Source organism: Manihot esculenta, chromosome 3, assembly GCF_001659605.2.
Source record: "Manihot esculenta cultivar AM560-2 chromosome 3, M.esculenta_v8, whole genome shotgun sequence".
NCBI classification, from domain to species: Eukaryota; Viridiplantae; Streptophyta; class Magnoliopsida; order Malpighiales; family Euphorbiaceae; genus Manihot; species Manihot esculenta.
The window spans coordinates 6206572-6223694 of NC_035163.2; the positions used below are offsets into that span (position 1 = coordinate 6206572).

A 17123-nucleotide genomic window follows, 5' to 3' on the forward strand; every position below is an offset into this window, starting at 1 on the left:
TGTGCATGGATAATTTGTTCTGAGAAGGCTGCTTCTCTTCATGTTGGGAAAGCACTTTACAGGCTAAAATGACTTTACAGATGAAAGTTGCTTTTACTTGCTATTAATATTTAAAGAGCAAATTGCACAACTAGCTATGGCTAGGTGCTTGCACTACTGCAATTTGCTATCTTATATGGAGGTGATGGGGATAGAAAGACAATTTTTTTGATCACGCATTGTTATATAAATTGTTTTAAAAAGAAAGGAATTGCCCTAATGTTATGTTTTGAATTAAATCAAGTGGTTACGTTTGTACGTTTCCTTTGATAAAAAAAAAAAAGGCCAGATCAATTGATTCAAAAAAACCTAACATTTACGTCAATTTACATTTTAATCCAAATCTTTTAATTTTAGTTTAATTGATTCAATCTTTACATTTTAGTGCAATTTAATCGATTTGTAAATTTCTAAAATTGTTAAGTTATTTGATAGTTTAATTGATATGGCACATATATTATTATTATTATCTTTTTTATATAAACTAATAATCAAATAATTGAAAAAAGCACAATTTTTACATTATCTTATATTTTAATCCAAATGTTTAAATTTTAATTTAATTAATCTAATGTTTATATTTGTGTGTAATTTTAATTAATTTTTAAAAATTAAAATATAAGAACTCATATCGAGGGTCAATATGATATTTTATTATCTTTTAAATATAAACTAATTCTATATATAAAAATAATATTAACTATACTTAATTATAGTTCAATGATATATTTAATTTTAAAAATAATACTAATCCAACGGTTAAATATATAGTTAGATAAATTTTATTTTATATTAATAATTATGAAAATTTTATAATAAAAATATTATTTTTAATTATTTTATATATGTTATTTTGAATTAAATAATATATTTATTATAAAATATTTAAAAATATTAGCGTAAAATAAAATTTATCATACATGTTTAACAATTAGATTATTTATCTTTAATTTTGATTTTAAAAATCAGCTAACATTTCACTCAAATATAAATAAATGTTTGGTCAAATTTATTCAAAATTTAAATATTTAAATTAAAATATAAAATAATACAAATATTAGACTTTTTTTATTGATTGACTAATTAAAAAATAGTTATAACAATACACGTGACATATCAACTAAACAATTAAATTATCATATAAATTATCAAATTTAAAAATTTACATATTAGTTAAAATTATACCAAAATATAAAAGTTAAACTAATTAAATTAAAATTAAAATATATATACCGTGAAAAACATTAAATATTTTTGAATCAATTGAAAAAAAAAATTAAACCGATTCTTATTTAATATTGCCACTACAAAAATCTATTGAATTATTAGCGAACTTAATGAATTTATTAATAAATTTTAAAATTTATTACTAATTTTTAATTAAAATTATTGTATGTTAAATTTAGGCACGAATTTTGAAATTTATTGACAATCTCTTGATATTATTGAGGGATTATAAAATTTATTGATAAATCATTAATAAATTTCAATTCATTAATAAATTTTAAAAAGATTTGAAATTACTAATAAGATTCTTATTTCGTTATCTATTAATCTAAATGGCGTCTTTTTTTTTTAAAAAGAAAAATCGAATTGGAAAGTGATATAATTCAAATTATCTATATAAAGAGTGTTTTGATTTTTTTTTTATTGTAAACAATTTCAAATTATTCTTAAAAATCAATTTCATTCTCTTAATGTTTATCAAAATTTTAATTGATTCAGTTAATTTAAATAGACTAATTTCAAATTGAATTATCAAATTAACCATTGATTGAAATTTTAATATTGTAAAACATTTAAATTTAGATTTATAATTTAAAACTAAGTTATAAATTACATGCACGGAAATTGATCAAAATTAAATTAACGCATGCATGAATAAATCAACATATAAATTCAAATAGATGAATCATAATTTATTTGCATGCATAATATTATAAATTCATTATATTTATATTATTAATTTTTAATTTTTAATATAATTAATGTATTTAATATGAATTATATTAAATTAACCATCTAAAATGTTTAACCTATTTACACAATAAAATATTTTAAACATTTATTTAATGTAAGTCATTAAACATCATTAAAGATAAAATTAAAAAAAAAAGACCAAGTAACCTATGTATAACTATTTAATTTTAAATTATTAATTAAAAGTTAAATAAAATTAAATAAATTTAAAAAACATAATTCATATTTTTAAATCTATTATTAAAAGTCAAATAAAATTAAATAAAATAAGAAAATCATACTTCTTAAATCTAATAAATAATAAGTAATGGTCTTATTTAATTTTTTAATAATAATATTTAAATTGAAATGTGAAATTTAATATTTTTAATGTTTATTATATAATTTAAAAATAAATTTAATTTTTTTTTACCAATTATCAACAAAGACATAAAATTTAAGTTTAATAATTAAAGAGCGTTTGTTTATAATATTTTATGAGTTTATATGTTGGACTTATAAATTTAAAAATAAAAAATTAAAATAATTTATTTTTTATTTTAATTTTTTTTGAAATAAAATTAATAATTGATGAAGTAAAATTTGATATTTCTCATATTTACTTAAATGAACTTATTATCAGATTAAATATATGAGTTTTAATAATTTTAATAATTTTAATAATAAATATATTTATATGCTGCTAATTACTAAACATGATCAACTAATCACTAGTCATAAAAAAAAATAAATAACTAACCAGCATATAGGTTAACCAACATAATATTTTAAGATTATTATTATTTTTTTAAATGGGGTAAGATTATTATTTATATTATTAATTTTTAATATAATTAAATATATTTAAAATAAATTATATCAAGTTATATCAAATATTTTACAATTTAAATATGTATGGTATTTATATAATCAAAATAATATGCACACCTATTAAATACGAGTCTATAAAAGTGAGTAATATTCGATTTAAATAAAAAAAATTGATCAAATTGAATTAATTCAAAAATTTGGTTCAGTTTTTTATTCATTAAAGTTCGGTTCAACTTTTAATTTTAAAAATTTTAATTAGTTTAATTCGGTTCGATTTTAATCAGAAAAAATAAAAAATAATCGAATCAAACCAATTAGTGATAATAGTATATTATTTTTAATAATATAAAGATATTACACCATAATTAAAATTGAAATATTCCAATTAAATTTTAGAATACTAAAAATATAAAAAATAAAAAATCTATTAAAAAATTTAATCTATCAAATTAAATCGAATCAAATTAAATTAAACTGATTCGATTTAATTTAATTTCTACTCAAAATTAATTTGATTTTCATAAATTTTAAAATTTTAATTTTTAATTTATTCAATTCGGTTCAATTTTAAACTGAATCAAAACAACCGAATAGACACGCCTATTAAACACCAAAACATTTTCGCACTTCACATATACACTAACTTAAATGCATCAAAATATATTTTATTATAAATTTTGCATTAATATATATATAATTTTAAAAATTATAATAAAAATATATAACATTCCCTTCATATATGACTAAGAAATATTTTCTTCTGAGAGAATCTGTCGTATATGAATTTAAATTGATTCACATGATTCACGCATTCTAATTTTCAACAATCCACTTGGAAGTATTTTAACTAAATATATAAACATTTAGCCCTTATAACTTGATTTTTTTTAAGTTAAAACAAGCATTTAGTTAGATGAACTGAAAGTTTGATTTTCCCTTTAATTATTCATTCTTTTAATTTTAATTTTATATCATCAGTGTATTTAAAGGAAACTCATTGCAAGCAGAAATGAATAAATTATGTTGGAGGATTCACGAGTTGCACGAATTGTGCATTGTGTCAGATTCGGTGAATCGTGAGTGGGCTTTGATTTGTTATCATTATTATTTCAAATCATTAATTAATGCAACTTGGGATCGATTCTCAATTAAGTTGTTTTCTTTTTTTTTTTTTTAAACACAAAAAATACTCTATCATATGTAGTTCAAGTTTATTTATATAAAAATATTATTCCATGATATAAAATTTAAGTTAATAGAAATTATCATTATTTATTAATAATATACTATTATAAAATATTATTTTAATATAAAATTAAATTATAAATTTTAAAATAAATTAGACTTTAAAATATAAAATTGATAAAATTATAATTTTTTTACTTTTTTTTAAATAAATGTGACTAACATTAGATTAATTTATTCAAATTCTATTAATTACACAATTTAAAATGATTTACTAAAGTTATTATATTTTTTTTCATTTTTGAATTACGATAAATAAACATAGGAATAAACAACACTAAATTATTATTTTATATATTTAAATTATAATAAAAAATTAATAATAATTTAAAAATTGTTGTATATATTTTGTGCTAATCTAATATAAATAATAATTATATAATTGAAATAAATTGTGTAATTATTATTTATTCTCAAAGACTCGCTCTTTCCATCAGAGGTGAGTCTTGGCATGAAATTACTATTATCGAGTACAATCTAACGTATTTTCATTACATTTGTAATCGCGAGATTATCAATCTATTAACTAGCGATGTTCCATATCAAGTAACCAGCACATTACCGTCAGATTATCGAAAAATATCATATTTATCTCAACTTTCTTACGGTATAAAGGGAGAAGGATCACAGAGTCAAAAATATGTTATTTTCTACTATAAAAGTTCTAAACAATTCATTATATTTTTTTTACTCTCAAATATACTGATTTGAGTATCAGAATGGCTGTCGTGAGCATCCACCACCACCTCACATTCTCTTCCTTGCACGTTCTAATCAATCATATCGTAACTCTATTTCGACTACGTCATCAATTTAGTCCCAACATCAATTATAAATTAATAATTATTTATATAAATATAAATTATTTATATAAATAATTGATTGTAAAAATATTATAAGTATTTAAGATATTCAGATGATAAAACATATATAAATTACTTTAAGAGATCATAAGATCAAGTCTCCACTCGTTTCGATTTAATTTTAATAATCATAGCGAATACAATATTTATGTAATGACACTAAAATAATGAGGTTTCATATGACATATTTCAAATTTTCAATAATATAGTTATCGACACTAAAAAGTGTCACAATAGGTCAAATTTATTGTAGTATTAATTCATGCATTTCAATTAATGTTGCAATTAATTAGTTTCTATCTGTTTTCATTTTGAATTTTAATTTCCAAAATAATTTTATTTAATCATTAACATGAAAAACCATATTTCAACTACACAAAATTTGTTGCTAATTCAATCACTTTTACATATCTTTAATTTAGTAGATCTTTGATTTTGAGTTAAAAGTTGGTTAGAACGTAAATAAAATTAATGTTTCGTTTGCTTGTAAGTAAAAACAAAAAAAAAAATCTACTTAAAATAATTATTAAGTTAAAAATATTAGACTATTTATCTACTTATTTTTATTATTTAATATATTTTTTTTAAATATCAACATTATCCTGATCTTAACGATCATAGCATTTAATTACACATTCTTTTTAGTCATTTTAGGATAAAAAACTATTTAGACTCTGTCAGAAATTTTAATCAATATCGTTTGTCTAAGATATTTTAATCAATATCGTTTGGCTAAAATATTTTAATTAATATCGTTTGTCTAAGATGAAATTTGAGAAAAAATAGAATAGAAAACGAAAAATCTTATTGAGAAAATTGAAAAGGAGTTTCTAATAGTTAAAGAAAACTATTTATAATAAAAACAAAATCTGCAAAATTATAAAAATATTAAAAATATTTAAAAATAAATAAATAAAATACAAAATTAACCCTAAATGATGAAATTTTTATATTAAACTTTGTGACAGTCCTGTGGCCAACGTCATACTTTTAAAAGTCGTGCGTTTCAAACTTTTCTTTCTGAAAAATTATCATAGGTTTCTATCGAACGTCGACAGCAAAAATTAGGTGCAGTCCAAATCTGCTGTAAAATCTAAAAGCAGTTATTTCATGTCATTTTAACAAATAATTATGTGTACATTTTAACTAAATATTTAAAATACTTTAAAGTTATGCTTAGGTAATTTTATTAAATAATTAACTTACATATTTATAAATTAATTATTTATATGTGAAAAATATATTTTAAATAGAAAAATAAAAATGAATAGTTAAATCAAACAGCCTATGGGATAACGAGAATTGAAGAGAAACTAAGCAGCCTCCTCTTGTGTCAGAAATTGGAAATTAATGAAAAGAAAAAGGAAATAGTAAGAAAAAGAAGAAGAAAATAAAAGAGCGGAAGATGAGAAAGAGATATAAAGATAAAAATGCATGAAAATCACGGGAAAAGAAAGTAATATATAAGAATAGGATGGTCCATTGTCTAAACCTCCAAAACCGTAAAGCAAAACACATGCAAATACACACTTACTTCACGTAAAGATTCAATTTCTCGTGATAATGATGATAACTACACATGTTGTTTTTGCAAAAAAAAAATTTTTTTACACACTATGAACATTATAAATTCATATTTTTCTTTTTTTTTTATTTAAAATCAATAATTTTATAATAATTCAATTCAATTAAATTATTTTCTTGTAAAATTATTGTTTAAAATAAAAGAATTTAAAATTTTATGTTCTATCTCTAGGAGGCTTCCTTCTACATTTTTCAGGTGAAGGAAAGTCTCCTCCAATTTAGAGTTGTTTTAGAGGGCTTTTTGCCTTTTTCAAACTTTAAAAAAAAAAAAAAGAAAAAGAAAATGGTGAAATTTTATTTTACCGTACTTTAAAATATGGTGAAAACTTACCGAATTTTTAAATTTAATTTTCATCATTCTTTAGTTATTGGGAAGTGAGAAATAATTTAAGTAACAAAATATGGCGTTATTGAATTTAATATATGTAAAAATATTTATTTTCAAAATTTATTTTATTAATAAAATAAAATTTTAAAGATTATATTATAATTTATTTATTAATTTTTAAAATTTTTTCTTTATTAACTAAGTATATAATTAATCATAAAGCATATGATTAAATTTGTATATATATTATTGGATTACAATATGAGTGAAGGAAGGGAAGATAATGGTAGAGGACGGGAGAGATAGAAATAATATTTGCATGAAAGGAGAGAGAGAAAGAGAATTTATGTAATAAAATATTAATTTTTAAAAAAATAATTATATATTTTGTTTATAGAAAGGAGGGTGATTTTCAAATTATATTAAAATTGCACGTCGCCAAGCCACCTGTGATCATACATCAGTAAATTCTTAACCTCCACATGAGTAGTAGATAAAATAGAAACATCTTCATTAGCTGCCACAGCTAAATTAGCCAACTTGTCTGCAACTTGATTTCCTTTCCACCACACATGATTTCCTTCCCAGTTACAGCACAATCACAGAAGAGATGGGTTATTATTTCAGCTATTTGGCTACAAAAATGACAGCAATCTGACCGCATAAAACCCAGTCGTTTTCTCTCCTTATTAATTATCAACTTTTGCATTTGAAATAACCACAAAAACAAGAAATCTTTTAAGGTATTTGAATTCTGCAAATGAGCTTCCGATTACGGTTTATAGATAAGTTAATTAGAAGGCATAATATGTAGCCTATAAGCCGAAGCAATAGAGAATTTACCACTTGCCGTTGCAGACCAAGCCAACTTGTCCTCTATGCCTGGTTCATTCACAATCTGGACATATTTAATCTTCTGAAACACATCCAGTGGGAGAAGATTTGCAAACAAACTCCAATTCCAGTCATCCGCATTCCAAAAATTAGCCGCCAAATCATGGCGTAAATTTTCCAACACATCATCCGTTGCTTGTGTGATTATGGGAGCATCCTTAATTCACCAATCTAGCCAAAATCTGGTGTATAAACCATTCATTACTACATGCATCAAACCGAACAACTTGCACCATCCCACGCCATATATGAGTCATCTTAGACTTAGCTACCATATTATGAATAACAACATTATCTGTTACGTATTTCCTCTTCAAAACCAAACCCTAAAGCGAGCTGATATCATTCAGAAATCTCCATGCTAATTTTGCTAAAAAAGCATTGTTCATGACCCTACATGACCGTATGCTCATACCACTCATACTAATCAGACTCATCACCTTCCAATTAGCTAAATGAATTTTCTTTTAAAGCGGGAGAGAATGAGAGAAAAAAAGATAGAGAAATTAGGAGAGATTATAGTTTTAAAGTGGAAGAGAATGATAGTTGAAATTGGGAGAGAATGAGAGTTTCAAAGATGGAGAAAAAAGAAAACTAATGAGGAGATAAAATTAATTTATAGATGAGAGTAGGAGAAGGAGAAGGGGAGAGTGTGGTGCGTGAGTGGGATAACGGCTCTCTTGTGGGGAGAGAGCTGAGATTCACCCTAATTTGAAAATTTTGTTTACGGATCAATTTTTTAGGTATTTTTTTCTTTTAGACTTGAATGGGCAAAAAGTATATGGGAGCATGTGTATATATATATATATATACAGACGCTAAACAAATTTTTCCTAAGAGCTTTCACATATTTGAATGTTTAGCAATATAAAATCTACTTTAATATTATTACTTATATGCATGCATATCTCTGTATAAGTTATTTTAATATCTAGCCTATCAATTACCCTCTAATTTTAATTTTTTTTATTTATTATATTGTCTTGTGGAGGTGATAATTCATGTGGCTCTCACTATAAGATTTTTCAAGATTACCAAGTTTTTCTGTTGATACACTTTTGAAATTTATTGGTAATTGAAATTATTAATGAATTTTAATTCGTTAGTACGAATCATAGCAGCAATTATTTACTAATTTATTTGAAATCTATTTGTGATTGTTCCGTTGATATTACTCGTTTGAGAGAAAAATAAAAAAATATATATATTTGTTCATAAATTTAAAATTAGTTAGTCATTTGAAAAAAATAAAAAAGAAAAAAAATTATTTTTGGTTAAGATAAATATTATTATTTTTACGTTAAAAAAATAAGAAAATGAGAAAAAATAAAAAAAAATAAGAAAATGAGAAATTCAATTAAATTTCTTTTTTAAGTGCTTATTATCTTTTATTTGTGATTCTAATTAGAGTATGCCTTTTATTTAGTTGGGTAGTGCACCACCAAAAGTTGAATCTCTGGTATGGTTAATTAATCATGGTAGGTTGTGCACCAAAAATTGGCCGAGTCACTTTGGCATTATACCACTAGCCCAAAGCTTGTGTCCAAGGTATGGCTCTTTTGATGAAACACTTTCTCATCTTTTCCTTAGTTGTGAATAATCCTAGTCAATATGCCTTCATTTCTTAAATGGTGTAAAATATCATTATGTTTTTTCAAGTTCAGTTTCTTTGTTGCTGTGTGAACAAAAATCTTTGGCAATTGGTAAATTTCAATGCAAGTGTCGGACTATTTTAACTTTTGCTATTCTTTGGTCTATTTGGCTGTCAAGAAATGATAAGAAAGGATACATCCACGACTATCTTATACTCCCTAATTCTTCATTGTATTGCTATATGGATGAAAGCTGTTGATTTATTCTTTTCCTATGTAGGTGTTAATCTCTTGATATAATGTGATGCAACAAAATGCTGGTCAAATTCTACTTCTGTACCTAGGCAATCTGTTCAATGGGTCAAGCCTTCTTGAAATTCGATTAAATAGAATGTTGACGAGTCAACTCTTGGAAAACTTGGTCCTTTAAGGTGTTCTACATGACTCTAATAGGATTTTTTGTGTATTTTTTCATGTTCTACAATAAGTATTCAAGACTTAAACTTTGTTGAGTTCTTGGCTATTGAAAAGCCTTGAGCATTGTTGCACTAAGACTTGATGTTTGGAAAACAAAATAAGAGTTTTTGGTAGAATCTGACTCCCAAGTAGCTCTATCATGGGTCTCACCCAAAATTTCTTATCTTTTGGAAGCTTGCATGAACTCATAACTCTATTCTTAATTTGTCCAATCTTTTTCCATTTATATCTTTTCACCATACTTTAAGGGAAGGTAATTGGATTGCAAACAGTTTGGCCAAGCAATGGCTTTTTAAAAAGGAAAATTTCATTGTCTAGTTAATTTGAGACTGAGTCTCCTCTCTTTTTATGCTTTTGTGTCTCACGTTCCTTTTGGCCTTTGTTAAAAGCTATGCTATGTCGTTTTACTGGTTGTAATTGATTGGTTATCTAAACTGCGTCGTTTTGTTTAGGTTGAGTTATTTGTATGCACATGTTGTGCGTGTGATTCAATTTGGTATAAACAGGAAGCGATGCTTCCAGAACTGACATAACGTCATTTTCTGATTTTAAATAAAAGTTCTGATTTTCTTCCTCTCTCTTCTGTTTCTGCACATGGTATCAGAGCACGGTTCCTAACTCACGCCGGCGCGTCGCCGGTTGCATAGGAGAGATCCTTGGTTCTTTCGATAGATCTGGTCATGGCGAGTAACAGCAAGGAACAGAAAGGGACTGGAGCTCCAGAAAAATTGCAGATCGCGAGTGCAGGGATGGGAGACCCACTGAGCCTTCAAACATCCGACCATCCAGGTATGAGTCTCGTTTCCGCACCTCTTGTAGGAACTAATTTCAGATCTTGGAGTAGGGCCATTAGAATAGCCTTAGGAGCCAAGATGAAATTAGGTTTTGTCGAAGGCACTACTTCGGCACCTAGTAAAGACAGTGAAGGTTATGAACAATGGAAAAGATGTGACTTCATGGTCACATCTTGGATTCTCAACTCCATATCTAAGGAGTTAGTCGATGGTTTCATATACACCGCCTCTGCCAGAGATCTCTGGCAAGAGATCTGTGAGAGATTTGGAGAGTGCAATGGTCCTATGATCTATGAGTTACACAGGAAAATGTCTCTCATCTCCCAAGAAAACCAGTCTGTCTCTGTCTACTTCACTAAGCTGAAGAGGCTGTGGGATGAACTTGGGTCAGTAGAACCTCTTCCAACCTGCACCTGTGGAGCCTCTAGGGACATAGCTGAAATAACAAACAGGAATAGGCTCATGCAATTCCTAATGGGCTTGAATGAGGCCTTTGGGTCTGTGAGAGATCAGGTATTGGGAATGGACCCTTTACCTACAGTAAACAAGGCATACTCCATGGTTGTAAAATTTGAGTCTCAAAGGGAGATTCTGGGAGCAATGAATGACAATTCAGAATCTCTTGCCTTATTAAATAAGGCTCAAGCTCAGAATCTGTCCAGACCAAAGAGGTCTGAGGTCAAGAAGGGCCACTGCACCTTCTGCAACATGGATGGTCACACTCGAGAAGGGTGTTTTAAGCTGATTGGGTATCCTGACTAGTTCAAGGGTAAGAACAAGGCAGGAACCCAATCTTTCAAAGGAAATAGAAGCACCAGAATTATGGCTGCTTTTGAGGGCAACAAGTCAGAAGAGGATAATCCTCTGGAATACCTGGACACATCAGGTAAAATACATGAATTGACATCCATGCTGAGCTCTTTAAAACAAGAAGTCTCCCAGCTTGTAAAAGGGAAAGGAACTCTTGCCCCAAGCACATCTCATGGATCTTAGGCACATTTCATGGACTTTGCAGGTAAGTCTACTATCTATAACACTTGCAATGCATATATGGAAAATGAATCTAATTGGATCCTTGACACTGGAGCCACAAATCACATGTGTTCAGACAGCAATCTGTTCACCACCTTACATCCACTACACAAGCACATCTGTGTGTGCTTTCCAGATGGGAAAACAACTCAAGTTACTCAATCTGGAAAGCTAAATCTCTTTGGAAAATTGATTTTAGATGATGTTCTTTACATTCCACACTTTCAATATAACTTGATTTCTGTTGGTCAATTAATGAATAGCCATGGCTACTGTATAGTAATGTGGAAGGATTATTGTCTTATACAGGACCCACTGAATAAGAAGGTGGTGGCCATAGGCAAGAAACAAAGAGGCCTCTTCAGGCTGAACCAAATGAGCTTTTCTCATTCTGATGTAAGGAATTGTTTGTTTGAAATCATGAACTCTAATGCTGATCTTCACAGCTTTGTAAATAGCACTTTCTCCCAAATGGATTTGAATAAAGAACATTCCATGCAACTTGAGCAGACACATAAGCATGTAGTGACCATGAATGACATGCATGATAGACTAGGGCATGCATCAGTAGGTAAGCTCAAACATGTTAAAGGCATGAACATCAGTAATGAGGCTATGAAATGCTGTCCTGTTTGCCCCTTAGCTAAACAAGCCAGATTACCTTTTCCCAGAAGCCACACTTTAGCCTCAAAACCTTTTGAGTTGGTCCATATTGACATATGGGGGCCATATAAGACTAGCTCTATCACTGGAGCTAAGTTCTTCCTCACCATTGTTGATGACTATAGTAGGGCTGTATGGACCTTCATGATGCACTTAAAGAGTCAGGCCTTTAGCTTGACTAGAAACTTTATACACATGGTAGAAAATCAGTTTAATACTACCATTAAAGTCATTAGAAGTGACAATGGAAGGGAGTTTCTAAGCCATGATTATAGTTCTCTGCTTATGAGCAAGGGAATTAAGCACCAAAGATCCTGCCCCTACACTCCACAACAGAATGGAGTTGTAGAGAGGAAACACAGACACATACTTGACACTGCTAGAGCTTTGAAAATACAATCACAAGCCCCTATTCATTTTTGGTCAGAATGCATTTTAACTGCCACCTACCTCATTAACAGAATGCCTATGGAGCATTTTGGTTGGTCCACGCCTTATGAGAGGCTCTATGGGACCCCACCTGACTATTCTCACTTGAGAAAGTTTGGTTGCTTGTGTTTTGCTACTTCTGTGGGAATTCAGAAGGATAAATTTCAAGAAAGAGCCATTAAGGCTGTGATGATAGGCTATGCCAGCACACACAAAGCCTATAAGCTTTACAACATCAATGATAAAACCTTCTTTATTAGTAGGGATGTTATCTTTCATGAAAATATTTTTCCCTTCCACGATAGCAATCAGATTGAAAATCATGTGCTTCCTATTCCTGTGATTGAGAATGATTATCCTGTTGTTGAATCCTCTCCTTCTGGTCACACCAGTGATGACCTACAGAAACATCCTTCAGTTAGAAGGACACAAAGGCATAGACAAGCCCCTGTCTGGATGCATGACTATGTTGATTCCCAGCAAATATCCTTTATGACCTTCCATCCTATACATCAATCTTATATTTGCAATGTCAACAAGGTTTCTGAACCTTCTACTTATAATCAAGCATCTAAGGATGCACATTGGGTAGAAGCCATGAAGCAAGAGCTTCAGGCCCTGGAAAATAACAGCACTTGGGTGCTCACTAATTTACCCAAGGGTAAGAAAGCAATAGGCTGTAAATGGGTCTATAAAGTGGAATTCAAGTCAAATGGGGATATAGAGAGATATAAGGCCCGGCTGGTGGCCAAGGGCTACAACCAGATTGAGGGGTTGGATTATAAGGATAGATTTTCCCCTGTGGCCAAACTTACAACTGTAAGAATTTTGATTGCTCTTGCTACCTCCAAACAGTGGCCTATTTTTCAATTGGATATAAATAATGCTTTTTTGCATGGTAATCTTGATGAAGAGGTGTACATGACACCTCCCCAAGGGTATCACAAAGCTCAGCCAGGGCAAGTTTGCTTGCTTAAACGGTCCTTATATGGGCTTAAACAAGCCTCCAGACAGTGGAACATTGAATTTACCACTTTTCTGAAGGGTTTAGGCTTTGTGCAGTCCCCCCATGATCATTGTCTCTTTACACAGCACACTGGTGTTTTAACTTTGATATTACTTATATATGTTGATGATGTTATTTTGACTGGAAACTCCATTGATGCCATTACTGAATGCAAACTTGCTTTAGATTCAAAATTTACTATCAAGGATTTGGGACCCCTGAAATATTTTTTGGGTCTGGAGGTTGCTAGATCCTCTCAAGCAACTTTGCTCAGTCAGACTAAGTATATTTCAGACATATTGAAAGATGCAGGGATGTTTCATTGTAAACCTGCCTCTTGTCCTTTACCTCAAGGATTGCATTTATCTCCTGATTCAGGAGAGGTTTTTGATAAACCTGATTTATATAGAAGACTGATTGGAAGGCTTCTTTATGTTAATCTCACAAGGCCTGACATATGTTATGCTGTGCAACACTTGAGTCAATTTATGAGCATGCCCCGAAAGCCTCATTGGGAGGCTGCTTTACATGTGCTTCGCTATCTTAAGGGCTCTTTACATCAGGGGCTTTATTTTCCTGTAAGTACTGATTTATCACTGACTGCCTACTGTGACTCTGATTGGGCAGCTTGCACTTATTCCAGAAAATCATTATCTGGATATTGCATATACTTGGGCCCTTGTCTTGTCTCTTGGAAAACAAAGAAATAGCCTACTGTTTCTAAGTCCTCAGCTGAGGCTGAGTATCGTGCAATGGCTAACACTGTGTGTGAACTCCTCTGGATTAGCTATATTTTGCAGGATTTGCAGGTTCACATCCAATTGCCCATTCCACTGCACTGTGATAGCAAAGCTGCCATCCACATTGCTGCCAATCCGGTTTTCCATGAGCGCACGAAGCATATCTAGATAGATTGCCACATGGTGAGAGATCAACTTCAACGGGGATTTATATTACCTCACCATGTCACTACTGAAGAACAGCTGGCTGACTTATTCACCAAGGCCCTACCAGCCTCCCGCCATAGCACATTAACCAGCAAGTTGAATCTTCTGCCTCTCCCAGCTTCAACTTGAGGAGGGGGTGTTAAAAGCTATGCTATGTCGTTTTACTGGTTGTAATTGATTGGTTATCTAAACTGCGTCGTTTTGTTTAGGTTGAGTTATTTGTATGCACATGTTGTGCGTGTGATTCAATTTGGTATAAACAGGAAGCGATGCTTCCAGAACTGACATAACGTCATTTTCTGATTTTAAATAAAAGTTCTGATTTTCTTCCTCTCTCTTCTGTTTCTGCACAGCCTTTAGTAAGTCTTGTACGCTTTTTAACTTTGTCACGGATTATAAACGTTGTTTGGACTACTTTATTTTCTTGGTTTTCATACTTGAAACGAGATTTTCTAGATTTTTCATTGAATATTTAGATAAGTTGTTTTGGATTTTTTTATTTTTTAGACTTGTTATCATGCTAAGTTTTTTCATGAACATATAATAAAATTCTCCTTATTAAAAAAATTATAGAATATTAGATTATCCTATGTAGGAATGACAATGGATCAAGTATTTTTGGTATCCGATTCGATTAGATTTTAATAATAGGAATTTGAGTAGTTATAATCGAATTTAAAATAGATTCAGATTTAAAAAATAATACCGTGATGGATTCGAATTTTATTTAAAGGATAGCCACTATCCGAATCATTTTATCTAAATAATTAATTTAATATAAAATTATATATTTTACAATAATATTTATAAAAATTTTTATATATTTTATTTACAAATTAAAATTTAAATATTTTTTAAAAATATTAAATTTTTTAAATTAAAATTATTAATAAAAATATTTTTTATATAAAATATTAATTAAAATATATAAAACTAAATAGATTTGAGTTTTATTCAGTATTTGGATAATACTATTTGAATTTGGAATGAATTCGGATAGTATTAATATGAATAGAGTCTCACATAAATTTAAGATTCATTCAAATTCAAAAAAATATTAATATTTATATGAATACAAAGAAAAATAAAATTTAATTACTCTAAATAGAATCAATAATTTCACATATCTTAGTAACTATAGAATGTACTGTACTGAAAAGAAAGAATACCGTAGGATTGCATGAGAGCTTAGAGAAGAAAATAAAAATATGAACATTTTTCATCTAATACTTGGTGTAGATCATATGGACTTGATCCTATCAGAGCCTAACGTAATCGCCAATGAAGAACAACAAATCACTCACCCTCCAATGGTTGATCTCCCTTGTTATATATTGCAGGAATACAACTGGAGCTCCTAGCAATCCCACCCTTCCTTTGACGACCTCTGTCTCTAGGGCTTATGGACTTGGCTCTGTTATTAATACTTGTGCTCTTCTTTAACATCTCTCGCATTGCTTCAGCTTGATACAATATAGGATTTACCCTAAAAAGCCTGTTAAACTTTACACAAGCACTCATGTGTTCGTTTAGGGCTTCTTCTCTTTTGCCTCCATTTTTGTCCATCTCTTGCTGGACAGCTTCTGCACATAACCCACAAATGAACTTCTCCATGAACTTATCACGCACCCGTTTTATGTACTCGGCGGTGCACTCCTCAGACATGCCGCAGCACTCGCACTTTGCGTCCTGTGGCTGTACTTCTGATATGGGTGGGAGCTTTGGATCACTGCTGGAAGTTTCTTTGGTTAGTTCTAATGAGATGTCTGACATTGTTCTTTGAAGTCCTTCCATTGAAAGTCTACTGGGTTTGTGAAGATTCTCCCTCTTGGAATATAAGCCGACGAGGGTTTCTCCGTTGGGTGCCATGGAAGGAATAAAGAAAGGAAGAAAGTGTTTGAATGCTTCTGAAAATAAAAAAGTTTCTCTGGAGCTTGAATTCTATGGGAAGAAGCACTGAAGGGTTTTCAATTTATAAAGGGAGAAAATGTATGTGGACGATGGAAATAATTACTCTGCGGCCATGAGAGAGTTAGATTCCTGAAACACCTGGAATTTTCATGGAAACGTCATGATCCTGATGTGAAAGATGATTAAAAAAAATCCTTTTTCTTGTATCAGCCTGTGAACTTATTAATTTTTACATCCATATGAAAGTACTATGCTTCTTCTCTTTGAGTTTTAATTAGTTTAATCAAATATAAAATATATTTAATGATTAATTAAGGGACTTTTTTTATATTTTTTTCTTAATTAATTAATTAATTAATCATCTCTAGTGTTGGTGACGAAAGATTTCAGATGAACCTGAAGATATCCACTATCACGAGAAATCAAGAGAGCTTGATCATAGTGGTTGTCAGAAGGTTGATAAAGTAAGAATTCACAGACGTCTTGGAGGACTGAAGCTTGATAAAGTTTGATAAAAGCAGCTTTCTTG

The 17123-nt window shown here is 29.2% G+C and overlaps 1 pseudogene; it reads right to left on the bottom strand.

The window, feature by feature from the left end:
• Positions 1-15768: 15768 nt before the first annotated feature.
• On the bottom strand, positions 15769-16649 carry LOC110612183 (annotated as a pseudogene).
• Between the last annotated feature and the right edge of the window lie 474 nt (positions 16650-17123).